Source organism: Hipposideros armiger, unplaced genomic scaffold (assembly GCF_001890085.2).
Source record: "Hipposideros armiger isolate ML-2016 unplaced genomic scaffold, ASM189008v1 scaffold_189, whole genome shotgun sequence".
Classification (NCBI taxonomy): domain Eukaryota; kingdom Metazoa; phylum Chordata; class Mammalia; order Chiroptera; family Hipposideridae; genus Hipposideros; species Hipposideros armiger.
Genome location: NW_017731539.1, coordinates 2,670,650 through 2,690,110, shown reverse-complemented (window position 1 = coordinate 2,690,110; position 19,461 = coordinate 2,670,650). Strand labels below are relative to the sequence as shown.

General features: G+C 37.3%; 1 pseudogene; it reads right to left on the bottom strand.

Moving 5' to 3' along the window:
• Positions 1–718: 718 nt before the first annotated feature.
• Positions 719–1,353, bottom strand: LOC109388290 (40S ribosomal protein S8 pseudogene; annotated as a pseudogene).
• Positions 1,354–19,461: the final 18,108 nt, after the last annotated feature.

The window sequence follows — 19,461 nt, the reverse complement described above, 5'->3', positions numbered from 1 at the left end:
GACAGTCTTGTAGTACACCCTCAGTAAGCAGACACCACAATTGCAATTGCACATTTCTGTGTGTGATTCAGTAATGTTTGTCTCCTCCATTAAAGTGTAAGCTTGAGAAGTGCAGAAACTGGATTTGTTTTTGCTTTTCCCACCCTTTAACATTAACTCAATGCCTGATGCTCAATAAATGTTTGTTAAATGAATAGATAAAAAATATTTCCAATGCTGTATCAGTTTGCTAGGCTGCCATACAAAGTCCTAGAGTGGGTGGCTTAAACAAGAGAAATCGATGTTTTCACAATTCTGAAGGTTAGAAGTCTGAGACCAAGGTGTCAGTAGGGCTGGTTTCTCTTTAGTCCTCTCGTGGGCTAGCAATTGGCCATGTCCTCCTGTGTCTTCATGTGGTCTTTCCTCAATGTGTGTCTGTGTCCTAATCTTCTCTTATAAAGACGCCAGTCATTTTGGATTAGGACCCACCTAACAGGCTCATGTTAACTTTATTATCTCTTTATAAACCCTATTTCTAAATACAGTCACATTCTGAAGTACGGGGGTGGGGGTGGGGGGGTGGTTAATACCTTAACATACATATATATACATATTATATATATATATATATATATATATATATATATATACACACACACACACACACACATATATATATATTTTAAGAACACAAAACACCTTTATTATATGAACTAAGGAGGATAGAAGGGAGGAGGATTTATTTACCTTTCCGGGCCCTGATTTTTCTCAGATAGAACTCCAGCTCCTTGCTGTCTAGCACACAGCCATCTGCTCGGCCACACTAGCCTGGTCCTGAAGTGATGCATGCAGGAACTGTGCCCTACTAGAACCGTTCCTCTAGAAGCCTGCTGATTTGGGCATTCTTTGTCCTTTCATTGTATTTCTTCTGAATTTTCTTTGATTGTTTTTTGTTTAAAATCTCCTTCTCCTCTGGAGTCAGCTTAGCCGCCATTTTGCGGCCCAGGGGCACCACATCGTGGGACTCCTACCACTGTCGGTATGGTGTCCTGTGCTGTCAATGAGCATGATGCGGCTCTTTGCCAGAGTCTTGTTGCAGATCATGTCCTTGTTGGATGCATTGTAGACAACATCAATAATCCCTGTTTTGAATGTACAACAACACTCTGAGCCCCAGAAGAAGTTCCCCACGTCCAGCCTCAATGCACGGTACTTCTTGCTGCCTCCATGCACATGGACTGTGTCCATGCAGCGGGGGCAGATCTTAGTGTTGGCAGCAGGGTGTCCCTACTCATATCGTTGCTTCTTATAGTAGGGCTTCCTCTTGCCCTTGGTCTTGTGGGGCTTGTGCCAGTTGTTCCGCGAGATGCCCATGGCTCGGCACTGATTGTTATTTGGGGCCTAAAGACAAGTCTAAGATTTAGTGACCTGTTCAGGTCCCTCCTAGATTTAGAGGGTTAAGATTCTATCCTCATCTCATCATTTCTCATTGTGTTCCTGGAATCCCTTCTACCCATCCAGTCTTTACCTGTTTCCTTTAGCCAGAGGGGCTGGTGTGCGACCTTACACTTCTAACGATCTTTAATGTTTAGACCACTACCTTGTCTGTAATGGGTGGTTCTATTTTACATGTGTGCTTTCAGGGGGGTTTTCCTTGATATCGTTTGTTAATATAGAGATATGATATTTTTCCCATTTTACTAATGAGCAATAGAAACAAGTTTCTCAAAGTCATAGAACTTATTAGTAGGATAGTTGTAGGAAAAAAAATGTCTGTATCTGCAACAAGATTTTTTTTTTCAAAATTTAATTTTCAGGTCTACAAAAAGCTTTCATATTCATATCTCTAACAGTCTTTGCAGAAATCCTGTCATCAGTTACAGAAGGAAACTTACTGGAACTCAACCACATTGAATGCCTATGGTTTCATTCCCTTTGCATCACATTCCACTTGAGCTGGAAATCTCAGGATAAATAAGAGTCCTGCACTCACATCCTCCCTTCTCAGCATCAGTCTGAGTGGTTCGGATAAGATGGGGAGGAGCTTTTAGACATCTGAGTGCTCAGAGTGTCTGAAAGGCCAGGTCTGCTGGGGTTTGTCCATGGCTAATGAGACCATAATGTAACAATGGGATTTCAGTATCTCAGTAATAGTTCCACAGACTTCTACCATTGAAGCTTTTTCCCTTTCCCTCTCTCTCAGGGTTTGATTTATGCATCCCTCATGTGTGGGTAGTATGCCTCAAAGACACAGGGTGATGGGAGGGGCTCAGTAAAATCCAATTCACTGATAGGCAGTTTTCTGCTATTGGTTAATTCCATTTATATGAATAGCTAAGATGTGCAGAATCCCATCTGCCCTACAGATTGGAGTCCCTTTCTTCTTTGAGTTTATTTTGACTAAGCAAGGGAGAGTGGCATGATGTGTCCTTTTAACTTTTGTTTCAAAAAAACACATTAAAAATGTGAATCTCTCAATATTTATCTTGTCTACTAATGGGGCCACTTTATGCTAATGTCTACCTAGATACCAGAAACCTCTTTCTCACCATTTCCCTTCACTTCCAGGCACAGTTCTCATTTAGAATTTGTGTGTGTGTGTGTGTGTGTGTGTGTGTGTGTGTGTGTGTGTGTAAGGTAAGTATGAGTATGTGCATCTGTGTATAACTCTGAATGTATAGTTTGAAGGATACAGAGTAATGTTCTCTTTCTCTTTATTTTTTGCCTAGGAGTAATTGGTGTTAGTTTATGGAGGGAGGGCTTTTGTGTGTAGATTTTCAGAGGTAGATATTTGTTATGATTGCATTCAGATTGCTGATTTCCCTTACCAACCCTCTAGGAGTGGGGAGGGGAAACAGTCAATCAGGGATGCTCTGCATTTTCATTGCTTGTTTTTACCTCTTGAGGTGTGTTATTTTTAAGGCTGTCAATTTAAAGTAGAAATATTGCTTTGAAGCATTGGGATAAAATTAAAAATGCCACTTTGATGTAATTTGGGGACACACTCTTGGATTCCAACATTGACTGTATCTAAAATTAGGTCCATGTAACAAATGGTTAATTAACAATGTAAAAGCAAAGAGCCAAACAGTGTAGACCAGGGCACTGGGCATCATGAGGGTTTAACAGAAGTCCCTTTCCTATGGCAGGCATTAAATGAAGGAGACGGAATATGATTCAGTGATAAAAATGGAAGCGTGATCAGGGCATGAGAAAGAGCTGGGCAGGTGCAAGACGGTCATCCAGTCAGATAATTTAATGTCCTAAGAGCTTTACTTCTGCGTATTATCAGTGGGATGAGCTTTGTTCTTTCAGTCCCAGTGACACTTTGAAGGCTTTTGCATGCGTTAAATTTTTATATACTGTATTACTTTTCTTTTTACTCCTTTTGTTTCATCCAACACACAAAGGAACAAGTTTACTGATGCATTGCCCAATAAAATACAAATCTGTGGAAACACAATGCCTACCTCCTATTAGCATTCTTGTTAGTTCTAAAAATCAATTCATCCATAGACATTTGTTCCCAGCATTATGCATGATATTAAAGGAAAGTTCCCTTTCTACAAGAGAAAAGGTGTTAGGAAAATGACTCAATTTCAGAATGACGAATTGATTATGATCAATTTCTCTTTCAAAATCACCAGGTAAAATTTCAATACCTAATAATGTATTTTAGGAACAAGCCAAGGTTGGTTGTTAAGACATAGAAACACTAAGCTAATACTTATAAATAGATCTAACTATGTTTCTTTCTGAGGAAAGGATCCCTGTGGTCGGGACAAAGCGCATCCCGATTCTGTAAACAGGTATTAGCAGTGCCCTTGTCAGAGCCCTCTTCCATTCTGGGAGAAAAGTAAACAATTCCAGGGAAAATGAGAACTCCAAAAGGATCATTCCTCAAAGTGAAGGACAGCCTTCTCACTTTCTCTTGAGACATTTCTTCTCTAATTTGGGGATTTTATAGTCTCTTTCCCACATGGCACACATGCTCTGCTCTGACCTGTGCCAAATCCCTCTCCTGGGTTTATGTGAGAGTAGTTAATCTACCTAACAGCATTTTGATTAGACAAGAAGATCATCTCATTTTATCTAGGGACAAGAAAGTGGCATGAACAAAGGCTCTGCTTATTTTTCTCTTTCTAAATGATTTTCTAATTTGTAGGTTTCCTGATAGAGTAATCTCTGCTAGGGAGTGCTCTGCTATGGAGGTCTGTTTTCTCAGGTTAAAGGCATACGATAGCTTTCTGCCATCCATTGGCAACTGTCTTCTGAATTCCTTGAAGCATGGCATTAAGGTTTAGGAAAAATGAATTTTGACTGTGTATAGTTAAATGAATAGGATTTATAGCAGAAAAAAGATTAAAAATAAATTCTAGCTTAGAAGGGCTCTTTATAAGAGGAAAGATCAGGGAGAGTCTATTTTTTCTCTGCAGTTATTATAATCCTGAACGGGAGAGCCAAAAACCTGCTGGAAAGGATTAGAGCTTTTGTCTCTTAAAGGTATTAGTTGCAAACTGGATTAGCTCTCTTTATCAGTTTTGGATTGAAAAATACCTTTGTAATGACACAGCCCTCCATAATAAAGTGCCATGTTAATACCTCTTAGTAGTTGGTCAGAAATAAATCTTTGAAGAGTGAATGATGACAGTAGCCATATTTTCCAGACTGAATATAAAGAATCAAATTCTGAAAAAATGCTAATTCCTTAGTTTTAAATTTATCTACAAATAAATGTGTGAGATTAATGTATATTAATAATACATTTAATAAATCATTCTCACTTGAAATTTAGGAAACTAGAACACTTTGAAAAAATCTAGACATGGTAGCTTTATGAATGATGCAGTGAACAACTATCATCCAAATTTTCACTTTTAATATCCCTTCTCCTGATACGCTGAGTGCACTAATGACTTTCATTTGTCCAGGCCTCCCTGTATCTTTCCACACTGACTCTAGACTTGATCATGTGACTTGTTTTGGCCAATGGGATGGAAGCAATTGTGACAGTTGCAGAAACTCACCAAGTACTTTTTGCCCCTCTTGCTTTTTTTGGGGGGACCCTGCTACCAAGCAAATGTATCCATGATAACCTGCTGGAAGATGAGAGGCCATTTGGTGGGGAATAGAGATGCCTGGCCAGCAGTCAGCAGACCTTAAACTGACCCAGCAGCTGACAGCAGACTCATGAGTGACCCCCCAGATAAGATCAGCCAAGTCTAGTTCAGGGCAGCAGAATTGCCCAGCTGAGCCCAGCCTGCATTCCTGACCTGGAAATATGTGGGCAAAATAAGTCATTTTACATTTTGGGCTGGTTCGTTACATAACAAAAACTAGCTGATACATTGCCATGTAAGAATCCTCCTAAGATATTTGACTTTGTTTTTTGTAGGCATCCTAAGTCCTAGAATGTAACAGTGGGAAAACACTCCACCCCTTGGCATTCTACATGAGGAAAGTGTATTTCAGAGATGGGAAACGCCTTATTTGAGGTCCTACAGCTAGTTAGTGATAGCCTGGAAGGAAGGAAGATCAGGTTCTCCTGGCTCTCACCCAGGTGATCTTCCCAATAGATGATTAGTGTGTTTCCTTTGTTATGAAAAAGGTGGCATCGTCCCCACCATGCATGTGCTGGAGTTATCTCACTAATAATTAGAGTGGAATGTCCTTCTGGGATGAATTCCTGTCCTGTTTCTGGTTATGGATAGTGGTTGGCATCTGTGTGTGGCACACACAGGGATATGCCTCCCTCCCCCAACCCCATCTTAAATCCATTAGCTGTCTAATCCTTAATCTAGAAGTTCGTAAACTGCTGTTATACTGCAGCTAGTCTGGCCATCCACACTTACATAGTTTGTAAAGCGACTATGAGCTTAAATGGATTTAGGCAGGAGGCAGTATAAACTTTATGTTCATTTCAGTTCCCCTTGCTCCCAAGTCCTATGGAGGTGTTGTAGAGGCAGGTCCTGGTGGATACTGTGCATACAAGGGTTTGTGTCACAGCTGAGGAAAACGGAGCTTAGGAAACGCCCAGTCTTTTACAGGTGTTGCTAGCAAGCTTGCCCAGTCTTTGTCCTCTAGGAAACATATTATCTTTATTATTCTTGGCAGGAAACAAATATTACCTCTGACCTGAAGGGAGACACAATCCTAGCTTCCAGGGCGATCTATTATGCGGGCACCCTTAAACAAAGTTGTGAATGCCTTTTGCTTGAACGATATGAAGAAACAGATCTGGGGAGAATTATCTCTCAGCAGCCACACTGGTCTAACTCACCTTCAGTTAGTGGCTGGTTTATTGCTCTTTTTGTTGTTTGATTTATGTCTACTCTCTATAGTTAGTAGAATTAACTTTTTATAATGTAAACAATATCCTGACACTGGCTCTTCATTGCATACTGAAAAAACAAAACAAAACTATACTTTAGTGCTATATAGGATCAGCCTTTGCCCTGCTCAGCAGCGTCATTGGGGGCTAAGTTATCTTTTTGGTCCCTGACGCCCCCAGCCACTTTGGCTTTCTCTCATTTCCCCAAACCCACTGATTTCTTTTTTATATCAAGGATATTGTGCATGTTATTTTCTAGAATGGTCAGCCCTTCACTTAGTTACCTGTAGTCTTCCCCTATCTCCTTACATTATTTCTTGGTGGCTTCCTCCTCCTTAACCAATATGTCTCATCTCAGAACTCAGAGATAGACCATCTTCTCCATCCCCACTGCTAGTTATCATTACACACACTGGTTTTATTCATTAGCTAAAAAAAGCTTTATTGAGATATAATTCACATACTAGATAATTCACATACTAGATAATTCGCTCATATAAAGTAGACCATTCAGTGTAGTTATAAAACCATTACTACAGTCAATTCTAGAACATTTTCATCACTCCAGTGGTTTTATTCTGAACACTTGTATAATTCATAATGATATACTTTCATTTGCTTACTCACTAATCTTCTGTTTCCCTCACTAGACTGTAGGCTCCAGGAGGACAGGGAGCAAATCTCTTTAGTCACTACAGTATATTCAGCACAAAGCATAGAGTCCGGCACATAGTAGACACATAAATGTTTGTTGATTGAATATTTATTGGTTGAATATGAAGAGGGATCTTGGGAGAAGGGGAGCTTTCTGCATAGAGGGAACAGTAGGATTAAAGGCCCTAGATGGGAAATAATGTAAGTTTAAAGAACTGAAAGAAACTGAAATAGCTTGTGAGAAGACAGCAAAGGAGCCAGTGGTATTAAAATTAGGCAGGGGCCTTGCAAGGCTTCGATAAGAATTTCAGTTTAATAACTGTCTCCATCCACTTTGTTTTCTGATTGACGTTCCCCGAGAAGTCCTTGTCCAGGTCAAGGAAATGGTATCTAAGATATCCCTCTCCAACTCTTTGAGTGTTTGGAGGTACCCAGGACTTACATAAGGGCTGAGTTGCTGGGATGTATCCTAACATGATACACAGTCCACCTTGGACAATATCTCAAGCATAGGCTTTGCCATGATATTGCTTAAACCATGGTCCAGAATGTTCTACTGAATCAGCCTCAGGCGTATGCCCATATGTGTCCTCTAGCCTGATGACTACTCCTGAGTACTCACATGATGCTACTCCTCCTACTCAAGCCAAACCTGGAACAGGTATCAAGATAGGAATTACATGTTTAATCATCTGAACCCAAAACCCTGTCTCTTATCTTTCTCTGGCCTCTGCTCACCCTCTACTTCCATTGTCCCTTCAGGGTTTTGCCTCCTATGTTAAAGACTTCTAATGCAAAGGTGCTTCTTCCACTCCTGTTTCCCATAATAGCACTGCTGGTCTATCTGATAAGGCATAAAAATGATCAGTTATGTATCTCTTATGAGTCAACTATTCCTTACCCACAAGGATAAATGGGGTCTCCTCTTACTACAACAGTGAAAAGCAAAACACGTTACTTTCTCAGCCTGTCATTCCACTAGTTAGTCTTTGTTTACACTGAAGTTTTCCTCCTAAGGGCAATGAGAAAAGAGATCCATGAGGTGTTTTAAAGCAGATGGAAAGGTGGTGTTGAAGGGAGGTGAATTCAAATTTGGGCTTTTCAGGAGATCCCTTAGGCTGGATTGGAGGGGAGAGAGACTGAATGTTAAGTAACTCTTCCCATATGAAAACAAGAGATTGTTGGCAGCTTGGTTCTTGAGGCTGGTAGTGAAAAACAGAACAACTTCAGAAAAATATTTAGTAAGTAAAATTGAGTGGACACAATGCGATGAGGGGGATGGTAGAAAAAGAAGAGTCACAGATGACAGAAGGGTTTCTGACTTGCATGATTGAGCAAATGGTGTTATTCTTTCATTAGACTGGGCCTTGGAGGAAAAACAGGTTTATCTGGGAAGAGGTTTTGCTCAAATGGACCAAAAATGCCTGTGTGTTATCCAGAGGATGTCAAATAAAAGGTGTTTTTATAGATTGAAAACTCAAGAAAGGTCTGCCTGATGATGTTAATGTGAGAACCAGTATCCCCATTTCTGTTTGTCTCTTACTCAACTTCTCAGCAGCTTTAAACAGAACAGATCATTCTGTGTTTCTTGAAATAGTCCCTCACTTGGCTCTTATGATATTTCAATCCCTGGTTATCTTCCTATATCATTACTGATTCCTTCTCTGTTTCTTTTGTTCCTACCTATTTCTCTTTCCAGCCTTTAAATGTTGAATTTTGTATTGGGCTAATTTCTCTTCTCCATCAAAACTCTCTTTCCAAATAATCTCAAGCATCATTCCATTAAATACCTTATATCTGCCAATGGTTTTTATATTTATTGACACCTTTAGTCAGATTCTCCCCCTCAAAACCCAGATTGATATATACAATTCTACTCAACATTTCCACCTGGATTTCAAAAACTAACATATTCAAAACAATTCTTTGTTTTTAAATTTTGTTTTAAAATAAACTTATCGGGGTGACATTGATCAATAAATTATATAGGTTTCAAGTGTACAATTTTATAATACATCATCTATATATATATTGTGTATTGACCACCCAAAGTCAAATCTCCTTCCATCACCATATATTTGACCCCCTTTCCCCTCTTCTGCCACCCCCTCCCCTTACTCTCTGGTAACCACTAAACTGTTGTCTGTGTCTGTGAGTTTTTTCTTATTTGTTTTTCTTGTTTATTTGTTGCTTTCAGTTTTATATCCCACATATGAGTGAAATCATATGGTTCTTGGCTTTTTCTGTCTGACTTATTTCAGGTTGCATGTTTGTCTCAAGGTGCATCTAGGTTGTCACAAATGGCAGTCTTTAATCTTTTCTTATGCTGAGTGGTATTTTATTGTATATATGTATCACATCTTCCTTATCTAATCATCAGTTAAAGTATATTTTGTTTTTTTTTCCATGTCTTGCCCACTGTGAAATGCTGCAATGAACGTAGGGGTACATATATCTTTATGGGTAAATATTTTCAGACTTTTTATGTAGATACTTACTCTCCCACTGAAACCAGCTTCTTCCCTACCATTCTCCTTCTTAGTAAATAGCATCATCACTGACCAGGTGCCTAGGTCAACAACAGAGTTGATACCAAACATTTAATTCATCATAATGGAGTCTCTTTGACACTACCTCTAAGTAAGTCTAAAACCTGGCTACTTCTATTTCTATCCAAGCCATTATAAGATTTTGTTTGGACTACTGCAATGGCCTCTGAAAACTTCTCCCTGCTTCATAGCTGATCCCATTTCTTTCCATTTTCCACACAGGAGCCAGACTGATCTTTTTCCAAGGAAATCAGATGTCATTACCCTTGCTCAACATACTCCTTTGACTCCTTTTCACGTTGGGTATCAAGTCCTAACTCCTTAGATTATAAACCCAAATGACCAGTCCTCAGTCCATCTCTCCAAATTTAACTGCTACTTTTAACATCTTTTCTTTCCACAATTTAGCCCAAGGTGCTTTCTCCCAACCCTATTCTTCAAATACACCAAGTTTGCTTCCTCCTTAAGGCCTTTGTACTTGTTATTTCTTCTGTTTGGATAACTCTTTGCATATGCTGCTTTTTCTCATCACTCAAGTGTCAGATGAAATGACACAATCTCTGTGCATCCTTTCTTGGTTACCCAGGCTAGAGTAGTCCTGATTCATTTCCTGTCACATGACACTATTTTATTTTATCACATTTATTTATATTTTATTATTTGACATCTCTCCTAAATTTTAAGGACTTTTATTAAAAAAAGAAAAAAACAAACAGGAAAATAATATATTTATTATGTCCAGTGTTTGCTGAAGAGTGAATGGGAGTGGTAAACATATTTTGATCATTAAAGTCATAGACTTAAGTCGATCACCCAGGGAGGAAGTACAATGTAAGAACAGAAATGGGCTAGGATCAAGTTTTAAGGAATATATATTACATATGTATGTATATGTGTGTATACACACACACACACACATACATACATATATTTTAAAGACAGGGAGAAACTAATGATTATATATGATGAGAGAAGAAGGTAGAAACCACGAGAGTTGAGTATGGACATAAAGAGAAAGAAGACAGAGTGCTCATTTGTGCGCAAGGCTCCTATAAGGTGAAGTCGGATAAAAGCTGACACATGTTCACAGAATTTTCTAATATATAAGTTCTTTTGGACCCTTTTGGTCTATAAATAGTCTTCTTAAAAAATTGAATACCATAAAGATTTCTTGTAAAAAGGGAGTCAGTGTGGACTTGCATTTTATTCTTTTCTTTCTCAGTTTTAAGTGTGTAAAAAAGCTCCCTATAGTAGATACAGACGCTGCTGCTGCCTATGGTTATTTCGTGGAAATACTAGACAGGTTTTCAAAAATTATGAGGACTTTGCTCCATAAGCACATTTCATTTGGGGCTACAGGAAGAGCTGAGTGTGATGGAAAGGATGATACTCTAATGTAGGGAAAACTGAAAAACTGGCTGGGGGCAAATCTTGCCCACTACCTGTTTTTGTAAAGAAGTTGTATGGGAACACAGCCATAGTCATTTGTTTATATATTGTCTTTTGAGCTACAATGGGACCAGTAGTTGTGACAAAAACCCTGTGGTCCATGAAGTCTAAGATATTTGTTTTCTGTCCCTTTAAAGAAGGTTTTCCAACCCCTGATTTATATTTTCAGAATACTCATGTTTTCTCTGGGATTCAAAGTGGTTCATCTCATGTTTGTTTTCCTTGAAATTTAATTAACCTCAGTTAAAAATGTTGCTTACCACTGATATAGGCAATTATTTGATTCATATTATAAGGCTATCCTAGAGATGAGGACCAAAAATTATGGTTACTATTGAGAAATTTCCATAGTATCACTGGGAAACATTTACTAATGGAATATGTCTTGAATAATCAGAACAAATTTAAAAAGAGGTAAAAACTTCCAATTATTAAATAAGTCATGGAGACGCAATGTGTAGCATAGAGATTATAATCAATAGTGTCGTATTAACTTTGTATGGTGACAGATGGTTACTAGACTTATGGTGGTCACTTTGTAAGATATATAAATGTTCAGTCACTGTGCTGTACACTGGAAAATAGTATAATATTGTATGCCACTCTAATTTTAAAATTAATTAATTTAAAAAATAGTCAAATGACTTTTTTCCTAGGACCTAAGGAAACTGATTGCATTCTCTGTGGATTCATATTTAACCAAACAGAAATCTAAATTGGGATACTTTCCTTATCACATTAAAAGATAAATGGTGTTGTAGAGACACAGAATGGGAAGACAGTCCAAAGAACACATAAACCTGATTTTAATAAGATTGTTTTTAAGTTATTTAATGGAATTTTTATTGGATTGATAAGCAGTGAAAATTTAGCACTTCATAGACATTACTTTGCATGTTTAAAAATAATGTTAATGGGAGATGGGAAAACACTCTGAATCTTTTACTCATACAAATCTACTTTTCTTTTAGTTATCCAGGTAGGACAGTCCAACATGTTGATATGGCAGACATATTCCCTATGTGATTATTGCAGTAAAGAGAAAGCCAAAGACCTTGAGCCCTTAACTCAGGTCAAACGGGGTCTTCTTCTACACTAGTAAGACAGAGCAATTCTTTCACTGAGAACAGTGCTAACTTAAGGCTCAAGAAGCACAGCAAATGTTAAATAGGATAGATGCAAAGCAAAAGCACATCTATAAAATTGTAATGTAAATACTGCATGTTGATTTAACAAAATATTGTGATATAAAAATATGGAGAGGCAAGTATATACTGAGATCATGGTATGAGTGCTAAGGTTTTCATCTTTCACAGTAGAAAATTAATACAAAATGTTTAGAGCTGTAAATGTTTATACAGAAATATTAGCATATGATTTGGAAAAATCATATATATGATATATATATATATATATGCATTCATTCACTTGATTCAAATTACATAAAACTATCTACATATATAAATGCATAACCAAAGTTCAGACATAGAGAAATGAAAGAAAAAATAAAGAAGAACTGAGGTGAACAAACAACAAAGGACCTAATTTTAGAGGAAGGTGAGATAACTCAGGGAAAATAGAGGATTGAGAATTAAATTCTAATTTGTATTTTAAGATTTAGGAGACTATTGCATCCAAGAAAAATAGTAGGCTGCTTTGAAAAAGCAATGATCACACAACAAGAAAGATTTCCTTAAAATCAAAATATATTTTACTGCTGAAATAAAAAATTGAGTGAATGGGCAATTTGTCAATAGTCAAGAAGAATTAGGATATGTAATTTATAGCAACAATATAAAGAGATAGGAAATAGTTAAGAAACATAAAGAGTAATGCAGAGTAGGCTCAGGACAGATTTCTCTCTGAAGTCAGTTCAAGAAATAGAAAAACTAGACAGTGGAGGAAATAAAGAAAGAAATAGAAAACCAAATTTTGTGAGGCAAAGGCAGAATTCAAAATTAAAGATCTATCTATAGGTAAAAAGAATGGATGAATAAAGATCATACCTGACACATTCTGTGAAATTTAACTTGTCCAAGGAAAAGAAAAATCATGAAAACTTCTAGAAATAGATGCAAAATAAATATAAATAGAGACTATACATAAAGATATGAAATGAAAATGGCAACTTCTCATTAGTAATTTAAGCAACCACCAAGAACAGTCAACATTTATTGAATATTACTAAGTGGTAGGCAGTAAGCTAAATACTTTATGTGTAGTAACTCATCCTTACTACAATCCTATTATTCTTCTTATTTTATAAATGAGGACAGTGAGGTACAGAAACACATGTACCTGAAGTGGCCAAGGAAACAAGAATCAGAGCTGCCTTTAATACTATGCCATCTATCTCCATGGTTCATATACTTAAACACTAAATATGGTGAAGAAATTCCTTCAAAGTTTAGAGATAGCAAATTATATCTACCTATAGCTCTACCCATTGCAAAACTACTCTATGCATTGCAGAACTACTAAAAGTAAAAAACAAAGAAACAAAGAAACAGATATGTTTCAAATATGCATGGTATTAAATATTGAACTGTCTGTATTACACTCAACTTGAAAATATTGCAGTAGAATATATGCTAGTAAACCAACAATGGCAGTAACTCTAGGTTACAACAATAACTCTAAATATGAGTTGGCACAATCCAAGTTAAAAGAAGACCAAAGATATCAAAGGAGAGTTCTGTGACTTGGATGCCTGAGGCATTCTCCTTCAAGAAACATGGATTTAGGGATGCAAGATCACATTTCCTTCGCTATGAACCCCATTTCAATACTTGCTTCTCTAGAGAATCTTCATAATATTAATATTGTTAATACTTTAATTGGGTGGGCAATTTTAGAGTCGATTCTTACAGAAAACATAGAAGATGATCTTAGACAATAAGCTGTATATGTTAAATAGTAACAGAATTTGAAAGCAAGACGGTAGACAAAAGCACAGAGAAATGAAAGGACAGATATGTGCTTATCATCTTTCACATTGAGCATTCCATAAGTACACTCTGAGACTGATACCACAAAGACCAGAGGTTTTAGCTTACACTGTAAAGTTACAGCACTGATCACTAAAAGAACAAAAATAATACTGTAAGAAACAGCAGAAGACAAATTATTGTTAGTGTGCTACATTTTTCAAAATTATTAAAAATTTTAATAGAAACCTCCAGAACAACTGACAAACAACCAACATATTACAAAACAAAACAACAAAACAAAAACGCCTTACAACTAATAGTGGTTACTTCTGGGTACGGACTAGGAGGAAGACTTAAAATTTAACTCCTTTGTGTGTTTTAATTTTTTTTAAATCATGTATTAACATTTTACTAAAAAATCAAAACTATATTAAAATGAAATAAATGGTTGAGCTCCACAGTAGGGGATTGATTGAATAAATTGTTGCATATAACTATCATAGAATCCAACGCGTCCCCTTGGGAAGAATAAGAGGTCAGTGTTTTGCCTTTGAAAGAGAATATTGATTTAAGGAAAAAAGTAAATTGCAAGAAAAGATACAGGGCATAATCCAATGTATGTTTAAAATATATGCTTGTGTGTGTGTGTGTGTGTGTGTGTGTGTGTGTGTGTGAGAGAGAGAGAGAGAGAGAGAGAGAGAGAGAGAGAGAGAGAGAGAGCGTGAGCCTATGTTTGTATTCACATAAAGCAATGCCTGGGAAAATGAAGATGAAAGGGTTTCTGCTTTTTAAGTTATGCCATTGGTATTGTGCTTTATAATGAGTATTTTATCATCATAATAAAATGATCCAGTGCCGTCATATTCTGAAAAACGAGGAAAAGTTTTGGAGAAGTTAAAAGGCTGGTCCCTAATTAAAAGAGGTAGAGGTAACAAAAAAATACCTCAGCTGGAGACTCAAGGTATCACAATCTAAAAGTACTGAAAACTATGTTTTCCCTTTGCCCTTTAACATTGACTAAAGAGCTTTTGTGATTAAGATGTCTTTTCCTTCCCCACCCACTCATGCTATCAACAGATTTGGTTCAGTGATGGGAGGGGGCACAATCTTCTCATAGGTTTTGTGTGATTTATAACCTATCCCTCTTCCAGAGTGTTAAATGGATCACACAAACACACACACACAAACACACACACACACACACACACACTCACACAAACACACACACATGCACATGTAGGTACACACTTCAGAGTAACCAGAAAATTAATATGGTAATGGCAAACAAATGAACACAGTATCTCCGAAATCCTCTTTCAAGCAAGTTTCTGAGTCTGTTTTAAAAATGTGATTCTCAGTAGTGTTATCTAGGTAGTTTAACTGTGTACAGTGACTTAGGGCCTTAATTACAAATATGCATTTTTGCCACTAACCAAATGAAAAGTTAAAAAGGAGAGAAATTTTTGTTTTCTTACCAGCTAGGACTGGAATTCCTCTTAAAGGAGCTCTCAATGAAATTCACTGATGGACTTCTGAGGGTAAATGGAAGACCTTGATCCAGTTTCTCTATGTGTGGTCCATGGGTCCCCTGAATCATTCCCATATGATTGTTGAAATTCACATCACTGAGTCCTAACCCAATTAACTGAACCAGAATATCTATGGGAAGAGGGTGCTCTCTCAGGCATACAGCCATGAACCTTTAAGGTGACTGTGCAGTTGAAATGGTAAATGCCCCCCACCTAGTAGTTACTTTCTCAATTTATTCAGTAATAAGCATAGTACTCTGAAATGTTTTATTAAGAACTTTTTTATGTTGTTGATTTTGTGTTTTGGTTTCACTCTCGTGTGTGTGTGTGTGTGTGTGTGTGTGTGTGTGTGTGCGTGCGTGTAACAGAAGCCGAGTTAGTGTCTCCCACCTGGGTTAGTGCTGTGGGGAACATAGGCACCAAGCTTGGAAGGAAACGCTTGAAGGCAGAAAAGAGCCTGAGAATCTGAGCCTTTTGGAAGTAGCAGAAGACTTAAGGAGGGCTTTGTGCGTGCACAGTGTGTAGCAGGGTTATAGTCAGCCTCATCTCCAGGATTTGGTATGCACTGAGGGCAACCAGGTCATGTAAGGAGATGACTGAAGGGAGCCTCTTTTTCTTTGGTTTGTGTGGTGCCAGCTGAGGCCTTTGGAAGCAGCCAGTGGATATTGTTAAATGCTACTTCCTCTACAGGAAAAATCTCCAGGGAGGTGAGAGGCAACACTTTTTGTTTGCAGCCCTGCAGATAAATGTGCCATTGTCCCTCACCCACATCCCAGTCACATGTGTTTGTATTCACATAATACAAACAAATAGTATTGGCTAGTCCTCTAATCTGACAGTTCCTTCACCCTGATCTCCAACCAGCAATCTCGGTGAAAGACACAGCCGTTCTTTTGGGAATGGGTTTATTAAGAAGTCCAGAAATCTCAGCTTCCTCTTTCTGATTGACTGGAAGTAAAAGAGTATACAGTTCAAGGAGCAAGAAAGATGAGAAACTCTTTCAAACAGGCAGAGAGCAAAGTTGAGGGATATTGTTAAATTATCACTGCTATTCTGAAAAATCACTTGGGTAGGCAGCTGCTACAAGAAGTGCTTGGGCCTTATTTACATTGAACATATGAAGAAATTATATCTTTGTGGGTTGTAAAGAACCAGGCCATTCATGTGGCAATCTGTATGATAATTTTGTAGAGAAAATTGATTTTAGGGATTAGGTTAGTCTAATCCCCCTTAATTTTAAGAGAAACTAAGCTCCAAAGACTTTTCCAAACTCACACGGCTTCATTGTAGCAGAGGTGGGATGAAACATTTTAAAAAGCAGCTCAGGTTATTATTATTTCTTTCTATGCTAAGTCAGCTTGTGATGAGTCAACAATATGCCTAAATCAGGAGAATGCAGATATTAATTTGAGTGTACATGCACTCAAATTCATGGCAACTCTTACACAAAAAAGATGCTTGAAGCAATTGCCTAGATAATTCCAGCCACACAACAGGGGCCTCATTTTTCTGCTTTTTAAAATCCTGATTTAATACGAGATTGTTTCCAATTCTGTTTTGCTTGAGGTTTGTCTGAACACTACACTTTAAAACCTAGCCTATCTTGTTTTCTTAGCCATTTACTTAGAAAAGTTTTTAATTTTCTCTTTTCCCGACTATGTCAGTTTCTTCCGCACCAGTGTGCTTGCTTAGTCTGCTCTGTACATGGCAATATTCTAAAATATTGCTTTGACTCCATCATTGCGCTATTGCGCTGTTCAAAGCCCTTGATAATTTCACTGCCTAAAAGATTAGTATGAAAGTCACATTAAGATTAGTTCAAACCTTAAACAATCTCATTTTATCATCACAGAATCTTTGGTGACAATAGAGTACATTCAGGCTAATCATATAAACGACTGGTAAAATTGTTGAGCTCTGTTCCTCCATCACGTAACTCTGTCTATCATATCTTTTACATAAATGCATACGTGCATAATCAAAATAATTTTCCCATTATTTTCCCTGGTTGAAGTTGGTTGTGCAAAGCAGGGTATGAAAGCTTCTCAGTGAAAATTAACTTGAATCTAATGACCTGTCTTTCTCCATAGATAATAAGGTGCTTTATTTGCCAATAAACTCTGACAGAAGTATGTTTTAAAGTGAGATAAACTTGGAGAATCTTTATTTTATTGGAATTCCAGCATGCTGATTTTCACATAAGGCAGAAGACCTGTAGTTAACATCAGTCAAGTCGATTTTCCATTTGCCTGATTCCCACGTGTCACCGATGGTGGAAAGGGTCACCTGGCCTGCATACTCGATATGCTGACCCCTGTTGGGGATTACCTGCTACGTAGAGTTGACTCGAAGATACTTTATTGCTTTTTCTCCTCTTGAAGCAATGCATAAACTCCCCCTCCTCTCTCATAAAATACTTTTGCTTTTATGAGGTCCTGACCCACCCTAAAACAGGAGAAATTAATCTTATTACCTAATTTAAATGTAAATTGTAGTGACTTAATGTATTCCCCTTCTTAAAATATTTGTATTTTAAACTCTGTCTAGCATGATTCAGATATGAATGAGGGAATATGTTTTTGGTGAGGACAACTCCCGAATCATATTTCACAGATTGTAATAGTATTTATGCCTGCTTTGCTACTTTAGCAATAAATTCATTGGGTGATTTCCACAAAGATCAGTTGTTTGTATAGGGAACAGAGGGCTAGTTGTCAATACACAGATTTATACTGATGGTGATAATATCTTGGTTATATGAAAGACATGATATTATTACTTTATTTTGCCTTGTGATGGCATCCAGAGGAAAATGGGGATTTGTTTTAAAAGTTAGGAAGATTCTTTCCCAACAAACATTTCTCCTGTTAGCATTGGTCTAAATTGGGTTACATGCACATTTTGGATCTGTCAGTGTAAGGGGGAGGAATTATTTTTAAACCAATCACATGCTGGGAAGAGAGCAAATAGTATCCACTACATATAATGAAATAATAAATTGCAAAGCCTAATATTTATACCATAGCATAAAATCTATATATTTTCACGTGTTTTATTTTAGATAATATTCACAGCCACCATTGGTGGTGTATGAAGTGCTCAATTTATTCATTTTCCTAAACTTATTTTTCATCCCCTTTTAATCTACATGCATCCATTTTTCAATTGCAATAGAACTCTGTGTTCCATTCCTGAAGACAGAACCACCTTGGAAGCTTCTGTAGGTTCTTTAAGACCCTGGCTATTCAAAGTAAAATTTAGACCTCTATTATATGGGTACTACTAGTGCTTTGTACAAGTCTCTGTGATGGCATTTGTAAGTTTGTTTTATAATTACATATTTTAACGTTTCTTTCACCTTCTATAATAAGAAGCTGAAGGTGAGTGGGTGAGGCAGAAGGGGGTCAAGAACCTTATTTTAATCCTCTTTGCTTTTCTAGTAGCTAGCGATTCCTGACAGATGAACATTCAATAATTGCTAAATGAAAGGAAATAAAAATGAGACAAAAGTCATGTAGTTGTTTAATTTTGAGCAAATCCATGTTTGTCATTTCTTCAGTTTTCAAATGATAAAAATGAGGTTGATATGAAGAGTGAATGATGAGTGTTATCTTCCAAGTTTAAATATTAAAATTGGGCGTGTGCAAAAACTTTTCAGGGAAGGGAATTTACAAAGATAAAATGTGTTATTATTATCATTAATTCATCCAACAAATATTAGTTTTTTTTACCCTGTTAGGCAGAGCACAAGTAGCACATTGCAGCCTGAGAAATGAGATCACTTTTTCTGAACATCTGTACCTATTCTTTACTCAGACACAACAGCCATTTTGGATGGCTTTTAGCGATGCCTGAATCTCTCCATTAACAAACAGACATTCCCTTAAAATTTGGATTCTCAAGGCCAAAGACTTCAAGGCCTAATGGACCATGGGGAACCTCTGGTTTTCAGCCAGATGACCAAACCCATGCAATCCTGCATTTGGATAGATGGTTTCCCATAGGAGCTTGGACAGATTGGACCCAGCATTGGCACAAAT